Consider the following 11063-nt stretch of genomic DNA (forward strand, 5'->3'; position numbering starts at 1 on the left):
ACGCCTGAAATTCCCTGGGCTCCTTTTGTAAAAGACAAAAATGCAGATTCCTAGGCCCTGGATCATAATAACCTCGTAGCCTGAAACTATAGGTGAGTTTGGATTGCATACAAAAACCTGCAAACACCAAAAACAAAGGAAGAAAAAAAACCCCACCTCTTCTTAGTGATTCCTAAGATCACCCAAGTTTGGAAACCTTTGATTGAGTTCCGCTTCCTCTTTCAGAATCATGACACGTGAGACCGAGGGAGGAGCGGGAGGAGAAGACTTTCCCAGGCCGCGTGTCTGACCAGGCTGCCCAATATGGAAATGTTTCCCTCTTCTCCTTTACCTTGCTCACTGATAACTTGGTCTGTAGCGCTGGAGGCGAGAGCTTTGCCCCTGTTTGTTCCTTTCACCGTTCTGAGCACCAAGAACCTTGTCTGGCTCATAGCAGGTGCTCAATAAATCTTGAGTTAATTCTGATCGCTCCTGAGTTTCAATGAGAACTATTTCCCCTGGGTGGGGCCGCTACACCCCTCTTCTGCCGAGGGCTCTTGACCTCCCCAGGACTGGATTTCAGGAGCTTCCCCTTCCCGTATCAGTATGAGTCCCATGGGTGGGGTAACAAGGCCTCTTTCCCTACCTCAGAGCAGGGTAGATAGATGGGAGGGTGTGAAGGAAGGTGAGGAGGGCGGGCCTCCCATTGCCCCATCTTTGCTCTGGAAGGCCTGACACTTACCTTCATTAGTGGGCCATGATTAGTTGTGCTGACGTCTCCAAAAAACCGCAACCGAAAGGTAGTGGAGAATCTGGAGGGCGGGGGGGGGGGGGGGGAACTCCTGCCAATAGGCCGGGTCCAAAATGGCACTCTCTCTCTCTTTACGGGGGCACAGACCAGGCTGGACTCACGCACCAGCTCTGTGACCCTGGGCAAGTCACTTTCAGTTCCCGTTGCTGTCCAATGAGAAAGTGAGTCTCTAGCTCAGAAAGCTATTAGAGAGGGCTCACCTTACCAGTCGGGTCTCTAAAACTGGCTAACAGATAAAAAGAAACCATTTTGATTTCTACGGACCATGGGAAGTTAGCGAAGCGATGGTAAAATACCACATCTCTACCCACGTGTGAATGTCCGCGTCACTTATAAAGCTGCATATGTACATAATTTAAAAGTAAACTAAGGCCAGTTCATCGAAGAAGAAGAAATGTAATTCAGTTGTAGGCGGACTCCTGCCTGGACTTCCTTCCGTGGGCCCTAACACATTTCCCAGCGCACAGTAATTGTTCAACAAGGACACACTGAATGAATGGCCAATGTCCCTTTCCGGGGTCCTATAAGCATAGTGGACCAGCCATAAAGACAAGACTAAGCAAATGCAAGGGGCTCAGTGTATTTCTACGTGTCACATAAACCAGAGTTATACGTACCAATGAAAAGACTGGCAATGGCCTCCCTTGCTCGGATCCAGTACAACTGGTACGTGACAATTAGAAGATAAAACCAGTGTCACCTTGGGTAGCATCAGTATAGACTGCTATCAAGAGGACCCCCGATATTATTACCAGCTGCAATAAAAAAGCACTTCTTCGAATGGTTTTTTCTACCTAATTGTCAAAACTGAATAATATTATCAGCTTTTTCATCCTTTGAGTATTTTTCTAATAAGAAAGCACAGAGATGCATTGCAAATAAAAGCAGAAGATTTGAGGATGCAAAGCAATCATGCAAAATGACTTTTGTATCAGTTTGATAAGCAGCTGAAATTTAATAACTACATCTCTCCTATGGTGTTGGATGAAAGTTTAATACTTTCTGCTTTGGCTTCTTTCTTCTGCAAGATGCTTATTCAGAACTGAAGCTTCTCCTTTTATAGTCAGGAAAATGAGAGGTGCAGTGGATTAATCAAAGCCTTGCGGGGCCTGGCCCAGCCCCAGCCCAGGCCAAACCATTGTGACTTAGAATCTAAACTAAACCACACCGAGCGCCGTCCCTGACCACCAGAGAAATAGGGAGAGACGTCCCAATATCTCAAAATACCAGTAGAATGTCACCGTGGAAAGCACACACCTCATTAAACGCCGAGAAACAAGTCTACGTCTCCAATATCTCTTTATGTCTTTGATGAGGACAACTTTTACAACTGATGATGATGATGATGATGATAATAAAATGATAACATAAAGAAACCACTTGGAGTTGAACTAAGATCCCATATTTTAAGAGGCGATCACTTCGAATCCAAGAATACTATGACCCTGTTAACACACAAAATGTGTCTTCCCCTATAAACATGCATTTAGTAAAGCATGAATGAATGCATGCGTGTAGTAATGAACGACAGAGTGCAGGCAGGAAAGAATGAATGAATGTGCCATTGTTTTGCAGATGGTATCTAGCCCGACCTCCCCAATTTAGAGTTGGGGAAATTGAGACGCAGGAAAAGGAAATAATGGCTCAATTTGGGTGTCAAGTAAATCAGCATGAGTCAAATGGCACTGGACATCTGTCTCCTTAGGCCTCGCGAGAGCCTCAGCAGCCGAGAAGTCCCCATTCCCAGTGCTGCCTCAGCAGCCTTGGGAGGGGATTTGCCCGGAGCTCCTAGCACCCACATGGCGAAAACCACAGCCTGATGAGCCCCTTTGGAAAGACAGAGACCCTCAGTGGAGAGGGAGGAGCATTTGAGTAGACATTGTCCAGGACGAATTGGGAAGCCAGCTCAAAACCCGTGGTAAGCACCGATGGAACTCTCTAGCTCTGGGTCTCACCAGGAAGCGATGGGTTTCTCAGGGCTGGTGGTCTTGCCCCGGTGAAGGGCTAGCTAGCCAACGTGGAGGTTGGCTGGCTTGCTCTCCTACTGCCCCCTACTGGAAGGTTTCCCGCCAAGGAGTCAAGTGAGTCGCCTTTAAGTTGTTTTTCACAATGGGGACCAACAGAAGTCAACAGGGGATTCTAACTCAGGTGTGAGACCAGAGACTGGCGTGAACCACGTCTAGTAACCCAGAAGCATGCGTGCACCTTCTAAAGGTTACAGATGAAGCTCGATAACACGCAGCCCCACGAGGACTCGCATTACCTCCTTTTGCCAAAACTGCTCGAAAGAACAAGGGCACACAGTTTCCTGGCTGTTTCTAGAAGTGTGCACCACGCAGATTCGAACGGAATATGTTTGTTTGTTGTTGGTGTTTTTTTTTTTTTCATAAAGGTATAAACAGATAGTAATCCAATGAAGGAACATCTGATCCAGTCATCAGATCCAACGGCAGCCTTTTAAAAGGGAAATGTAACTCCAGATGTCGTCTTAAGAAAATGCATCAATTAGGCAAATGAGAAATCCCCTCATAAATCAGAGAATGAGAAGCTCAAGTCCAGGACTTGCCGAGGGGCGGGGGCGGCCAGGAGGCTGCAGATGATGCCTCCCTCTGTCTTTTTATCAGGCCCAGGTAACCCGGCGGCCTCCCGCTCGCCCCGAGTTGTGTTTACCTTATTGAAAGCTGGTGCGATTTGGAAAGAGTGCTCTGAATGTTCCAAACCTTTTACCCTGAAGATAATAATGCCTCAGCCTTCGGGAGCGGGACCCATATAAGCTGGTGTCACTATTCATAAAATAATTGAGTTTACACAAAAAGTGATTTCAGTAATAGCTGCCTTTTTATAAGTATGTACATTTTATTTAAAATTACTGACTCAAAAGGCAAGGTAGAAAAAAAAATCACCTCCAACAACTTCCTGTAATTGCGAATTATTGTGAGGGAAACAGAAGGAAAAGATTTCGAAATTATGAGCCATTATGCTCAAGAGAGAGAGAGAGAGAGGAGAGAGAGGGAGAGAGAGAGAAGCCGCGGAAAAAAAAAAAAAAGACATCTCGGCTTCATGAAACACAGCTGACAAGCTCGGCTAAATTACCCCCGGACCATTACAAAAATCACTTAATTGCCAAGCATTTTGTTAGGTCAATTGACTCTAATTGAAAAAATAACAAAAAGCTTATTATGCTGCAAATGTGGCCGTGGAAAATGAGTCTTCTGTTAGAAGGAAACAATAATTCTAAATTTCAGCTGCTGCTCACACTACAAAGTTCAGTGTTTCCTTCGGGTAGAATCCGCCTCGGAGGACAAAGTGAATACGCATCCATTGATTACTTTCCCTCTTAAGACCCCCCCCCCCAAGCCTTGTTCTCCCTGCTGCCCCCCTGCCCCGCCCCCACAGGAGCGCCAGCGACCCCCACCCCTTCCAGCCACGAATAGACACCCACTCCTGGCTCGCTGCTCACCCCCACGCGGGGAAGGGCCGGGGAGACAAAGAGGGGAGAGGGGCAGGGCGTGGGGGCCCGGCTCTCCCGCTGGTGGGACACGGCCCTTTGGCTAAAATGCCTTCCCCGCCACCTTCTATCCCCAGCCCCTCTCCCCTTCTCCCCTCCCGGCTTCCTCTCCCCTCTCCCCCTTTTAAATACACATAACAGAATAAGGGGAACGGCTTATGTCCACGAAATTTCTGGAATGGCCCCTCACACGCACGCCCAGCCCTGGCCTTGATTGACATCAAGTGCCGTCATTAAAAACCCCGCCAGCTGAGGTAGGTGAAGGTTTATTTATAATTACACATTTTTAGGATGGTTTGTCCAGAGTTGGCGCGTTTAAACAGACAAATGGGCCGCAGCTCTAACCGCCCCAATTATAGATTTGGACGCGGGGGGTTTGTCACGGGGGTGAATCTGCTTTGCAAAAAGTAATTATTTGCCCGTAAAACCAGGAGGCCAGGGTAGAAAAGTCTGCGGGCAGAAGCTTTGTTTGGAAAGCCAGCGGGGAGAGGGTGGGTGTCTGTGCGTGTGCGTGTGTGTGTGTACAAGCGTTTGTGTCTGTGTGTGTGCGTCCCTGTGCGTGTCTACATGCGTGTGCTCCCGTGTGCGCATTATGTGTGCCCGTGCGTGTGCACAGGTGTGTTGAAGGGAGTCATAAGTTGCAGAAAAACCAACCTTCTCCACAGCCCCCTGTCTAAACACAGGGCTGTAGAGCACACACCCCTTCCCTGCTTGCTTTATCTCGAAAATTACAAATCCCTGACCATCTTCAAACCCAAGACAGTGAGATCCGCCAACCCCAGAGAGCACCAGTCCCCGGCTGGAGGAACCCGGGGAGCCCGGACTGCAGCCTCGGGGAGCACGGAGCCTGAGAAGGGTGACCTGCAGAATGAGGGAAGGCTGTCCAGTCGCCCTGGGGCGGAGGCGCAGGGCTGCGGGGGGCGCTGGGCACAGGGGACCAGTGCCCTTGGAGCAGAGGGGGGGTGCTGGGCATGTGGGGGGGCGTGCCCTCTGGAGCGGGGGCGCTGGGCATGGGGGGACAGGGCCCTCGGAGGCAGCCGGCACATCCTCTCCTCCACGTCCGCTCGTGTGGCTGCCTCTTCTAGGGCCTGGCGTCCCTCAGCCCCAGGGGCAGACCGGGTGGTGCCAGGAGGCTGTGTGCCTCTTCACCCTTGTGGTTTCTTGGGGGCCCCGCAGCTGGAGACAATGGCAGGAGCGGCCTTGGAGAGCCCGAGTGTCACCTGGCGTCTGGGCAGGCAGCAGAACCCGGGAGCCAAGCGAGGCCTCGGGGTGCTACAGGTGTTCAAGGCGCCCTGAGCACGGCTTGAAAACTCGGATGGGAGAAGGGGGGGCACCCGGAACGGAAGCTGAGGGGAGCTGCGCCGGGTCGGAGGAGCCTTGGCTGGGGCTGCAGTGCGTGGGGCTTCCACGGGGGGGGGGGGGGGGGGCAGGCGAGGGGGGCGGGCGGGACGCAAAGGCCACGGCTGACCTGGGGGGGCGAAGGAGCCGCAAGAGGTCAAGGCCAGGCCCCCAAGCGGCCCCACCACCCCGACGACTGCACAGGGAGAGGCCTGACTGTCTGGAAGGAAGCTAGTCCTTCCGCAGAAGCGGGGGGAGCCCCACGGAGAGAAATAAAAGTGAGGGATGGTGAATTCGGTACCACTTGCCAGACCAATGAGCTTCATCAATTAATCACAGCCAAATAATCACCACCTACATTAAAGAATAATACATGAAAAGGACAGGGGCCTCGCTGTAACTTATTCAGAAAGGGCTGCCTCCCTAATCCCTCTGAGTCCTGACATGTTAACTGGGTAGCGACTAATTAGATGTCAAAAATTCATAAGCGCTCTTTAATATTGCATATATCTGCAGCCGCCGACATTTCAATATGAGAGGTGTATACACAGAAGTCACTATAGCATTAAAACACAGCGGGGTGGGAGGAATAAAAGGGAACCAATAAAAACAATGTCCCTCAAAAACCCCAGAGAGTGTGGGCTTTGGAAGTGTGTACTTTCTTATTCAGAAAAGGTATCACCTTAATAAGAATTATAGGCAAAGGGGTTTCGCTGCTCCGTGCTGCGTGGACAGAAAGAGGGAGAGGAGACGGGCTTATCAAAGGCACTGCCAGGTAAATAGTAATTTATTGTGCATGCACAATGAACATTACCCAGTGTTCTGACACTGGGTAATAATGAAAGACATGTTATTGTGGCGTCCACAGAGGGAACTTCCACTCCCGCCTCCTCCCTGTTCCCTGTCTCTCTTGAGCAAAGAAGCGGTGATGGGTCCTGGCAGCTTCTGCCTGTTTCAAGCCATTTCACATAATATAGGAAGCACCTGAAGTTTAGTGGATTAAGTAAGTGAGTTAGTTTGCCGGCTCGGTGATATATATGTTGCCTGCATGTGAACTTATATTTCAAATGCTGGGGACTATATTTTCATGAAACAAGCCTTTTCCTGTTGGAAGAATTATAGGAATGTGATATAATACAAGGCAGTGAGATTAAAAACAATGCATCATAGCAGGGAGAAAATGCACTGTTTTATGACTTGCATCCGTTAATTGAACCTCTCAGGAATAAAGAGAAGGGCTCTGCAGGAACCTGCTGGAAAATCATTCTCTCTTTTGACTTCCAGGGGGCGTTTTTTTGTGTTATTTTGTTTGTTATTTTGATTTGTTTAGCATGCATGCGCATACATAGATGTATCTGCACACACACACGCTCACGTGACATAATCACACAGACAATGCACACATGTGCGTATTTAAACACACATGCACACTCGTGTGCACATGCATACCATATATGCACGCCTGCACGCACACACACGTACACACACAAGCGATACTCTGACTGACATGCTCGACGTTCTGTACCAAACCACTCTTTATCAAAAGTTACGATTCTTTTAATCCTGCTCACATTTGACATAGGAGGAGAGTGAGTAATTGTACTGAGTGTATAAGAGAAGATGTGAGTTCAGGGGCACCTGGCTGGCTCAGTCAGTTAAACGTCTGACTTCGGCTCAGGTCATGATCTCACAGCTCGTGAGTTCGAGCCCCGCATCAGGCTCCGCACTGTCGGGGCGGAGCCTGCTTGGGATTCTCTCTCTCTCTGCCCCTCCCCTACTTGTGCTCTCTCTAAATAAATAAATACGTAAAAATTTTTTAAAATTTTAAAAAGAAAATTAAAAAAAAAAGAAACGATCTGAGGATCTGAATTCAAATCATTAGATGGGCAATTATTAGCAGCTTTGCACCAGTCCTGTTGGTATTCTGAGGCTCGGTTTTGTCTTCTGTAAGATGGGAGAAGCAGTGTCTGCCTCCCATTTGGTCGAGCAGGGTATGGGATCACAAATGCCAAGTCGTCTGTGAGATGCCAAGAGCCGTATAAAGGCCACACGTCCTGATTACGTTCCACTGCCTGATGGCCAGCGATGTTCCTCCTTGTGTATATCGTGATGTTGATGCAGACTTTTTTTTTTAAATATCAGATGAAGTTTTATCTTTACCCGAACCCCTGGATGATTGCATCGATGTAAGCCCCACAGTAGATATTAATGATCAGTTTCCTGGTTAGGGGGAGATGCCTGCCAAAGACAGTCCTGAGCTCCGTTTCCGGTTAAGTCTATGCTGACTTACCTTTGAGCGTACCTCCAGATTCGTGACTGTCTCTGGAACGTCAACTCGAAGGGAGGGACGGTCCGGAGAAGGTCGAGGAGACCCGATTTAGTCATCTGGCACAGCACCGTGGCCAATGGTCAATCTTTATCTGATGATACAGGGTCTTTGCTTTGGAACTCACTCTAGTAATTCAGGCTGAGACAGTCCTTTAATGATCGATATTTAGATCACAGTTAACTGCACCCATTTGCTATTTTTGTACCCCTGATTCTTTCTCACAGTGTGAAACTGGTTTCTTCCCCAGCCTCAGTGTTGTTGTTTGTTTGTTCTCTCAAATCAGGAGCCTCTATCAATTCTGACTGGTAGCTAGGAAAACATGATCTCCCCTGGTTTGCCTGGACTGTAGGAAGTGAGACAGTTATTTCCTTAATGGGTTGAGATCAAAGCCCAGGTCATTTCACTCACTCACCGCACCACCCACTCACTCATTCTTCCACTCATTCACCCATCCCTGCATTCCCTTTTCTTTTTTTTTTATTTTTATTTTTTTTTTTTTTAAATTTTCTTTTTTTGAACGTTTATTTATTTTTGAGACAGAGAGAGACAGAGCATGAACGGGGGAGGGGCAGAGAGAGAGGGAGACACAGAATCGGAAACAGGCTCCAGGCTCTGAGCCATCAGCCCAGAGCCCGACGCGGGGCTCGAACTCACGGACAGCGAGATCGTGACCTGGCTGAAGTCGGATGCTTAACCGACTGCGCCACCCAGGCGCCCCCCTGCATTCCCTTTTCAAATAATTTTTAGCACAATTACCACAGCCTGACTCAGTTTCCTGCTCCCCAAAACGTATATCCAATGGGTTGGTGACATGTAAACAGGTGACTCAGATGTAATGATATAAGTCCCGGGGGAGACGGGTGTTTTTAGAGGGGGGGATGTTAGGGGCACCCACAGCAGGAGCACCCAAGGTAGTCCAGAAAGGAGAGGCCGGGAGAGGCACGAAACTGGGCACAGAAGGGCCAGAATGAGATGGGAAAATGAAGGTAGGAGAATTGCCTGAGGCACAGGGAACGGCACGGGACAGGTTAGCGCAAGGGACATTTGGGTAGTTGTTCTCTTCCCTCCAGCCAACCACCACCTGGAAATAGCACTTGGCGTGTTTGGGGGGCACCCGCATTCTCAGTCATGTGACGTCAGTGTGGTAGATCCCCTCCCCACTTTCAAGAACGGGCTCCCTCTAGTTTCACCCATTACTGTGCCGACTCCTCTTGTCGCTGTGACTGGTCCAGGAGTGAGTACACAATCTCCTCAAAGCCAATGAAATGTGAGATGCTTGCTGGGGATTCTGGGTAAGAGATGCCTCCTCTCACTTCCATAGGATCTCTCGGAACTTTCTCTCCCTTTCTGGACGGTGCGGTGTGAGGTTTTGAGGTCTGCGACGGCTGGAAGGGACCAGAACTGCCAGGACTGTTGCACCGCGTCAGAGGGTAACACTCACATTGTGAAAGGCAGCGCAGAGAGGCAGAGAGGAAACGGATCGAGCTGATATTGTCTGAGTTGTTGGATCAATCCTCACCTCAAGCTACATGGCTGTGAATTTTACAATTTTACGAGCCAATAAATTCCTATTATTGTTTAAACCACTCCAGTGAGGGATTTCTTTTATTTGAGGCATAAGGTATCTGGGATGAAGAAATCTGGGGCATCTTGTGATGAAACGGAAGGGGAAGGAGGAGGGGGGAGGAGGAGCAGGAGGAGAAGAAGGAGGGGATATGGGGATGACGATGACGAAGGTGACAATGGAGTTGATGGTGACAATGGATAAAGCTGACGAACACGTACCACGTCCTGTCTCTAACATATCACGCATCGTACTCAGTGCCTTAAAATTACTGGCTGCTTGATCTTCGCCAAATCCCGTGAGACAGATATTTGCCCAAAGTCCTACTCTTAATAAATGGAAGAAGAGGGCCTCAAACCATCTGGTCTCGCTCCAAAGCCCGACTCCTTGGCTGAGGGAGATATTGCTTAAGATGTAAGAGGAAGGAAGGCGGGAGCCAGAGGCAGGGCATTCAGCAGCCCAGCCCAGGGTTCCACGTGGGTAACAGGTTCCATGTATGTTCCACGCCTTGTAACGGGAAGCTTGTCTCTGCGCTCCTTGGGCTGGGGCTCCATACACACGTGGACCGCCCTCCACCACGGCACTTGTCCCGTTCTTGAATTAACGGGCTTCTGGTCAGCATCCCGTGCCTTCTCCCACAAAACGCCTGCCCCTAGAGTACAAATCGCGTTCTCCACCCACACACGGCACGGGTACCTTCAGCTAATAGGTGACCGAGAGGTGGCGACCGAAGGCTGGTGTCCATGTCACGAGGGGACCGACCTTGTGGTACCATTTATGTTCCAGAGCTCCCCATGGGATCTAGTATAAGCTAGACTCCCCTGCAGTTACAGGCTTGCCCAGCTCCTTCGGATACCCTCCCCCTGTTTTCCACCTTCTTTTCCATGCTTCTGTCTCAATACGTCACTTGCGTGTGAATCTCTACCTCAGGCTCTGTCCCTTGAGAACTCCACCCTTAAGATGTACAGTGAAGCAGCGTGACCACACAGAGGGTTGGGGCTGGAGGCTTCTGTCCAGTGCTTACTCGGTTGTGGGGACATAAACCTGGCTCTAATGCACCCCTAGACAATAGTCAGGGACAAATGAACAATCTCCAGGCCCTCCTAAACACGCCGGAGGAAGCTTCTAGTCTGTCCCGGGCTTGCTTCAGAAAGCTGTGTTGTTTGGGGCCAACAAACAACAGGTGGCCCTCAGCGGCAGGGCTGTGTGGATGGGATGGGCCAAGCAGAGGTTTAACAAAAGGAAGTCAATTTTGGTTCACCTAGAAAACCTCACTGGAAGGATCATTGTTTTTAAGTCTTAAAGAAGGAAGTGAGCTTTGCACGTGGTGATGAGGGCTTTGTCCTTGAAGCCGCAGCTCAAAGCAGAAGCCATAAACATTCAACTGATAGCAATGATGCTGTTTCAGAGACCCAAGAAATAGCAGTTAAACCGATTTCCTAAACTTACAAAATTCCAATCTGCATAAAATACGCATTATTCCACTGACACCCTAAAAAAAATATGCATTTGACAAATGTTCCCATTCCATCTT

General features: G+C 49.3%; 1 long non-coding RNA gene across 1 annotated transcript; it reads left to right on the forward strand.

The window, feature by feature from the left end:
* The first annotated feature begins 8849 nt into the window (after positions 1 to 8849).
* LOC147579723 (uncharacterized) lies at positions 8850 to 9551 on the forward strand. The gene is made up of 2 exons (XR_015251798.1): positions 8850 to 8951; positions 9287 to 9551. It is a non-coding gene; the product is annotated as an uncharacterized LOC147579723 (long non-coding RNA).
* Positions 9552 to 11063: the final 1512 nt, after the last annotated feature.

The sequence above is a fragment of the Puma concolor genome, chromosome B3 (genome assembly GCF_028749965.1).
Source record: "Puma concolor isolate L17-30 chromosome B3, mPumCon1.1.hap2, whole genome shotgun sequence".
NCBI lineage: Eukaryota > Metazoa > Chordata > Mammalia > Carnivora > Felidae > Puma > Puma concolor.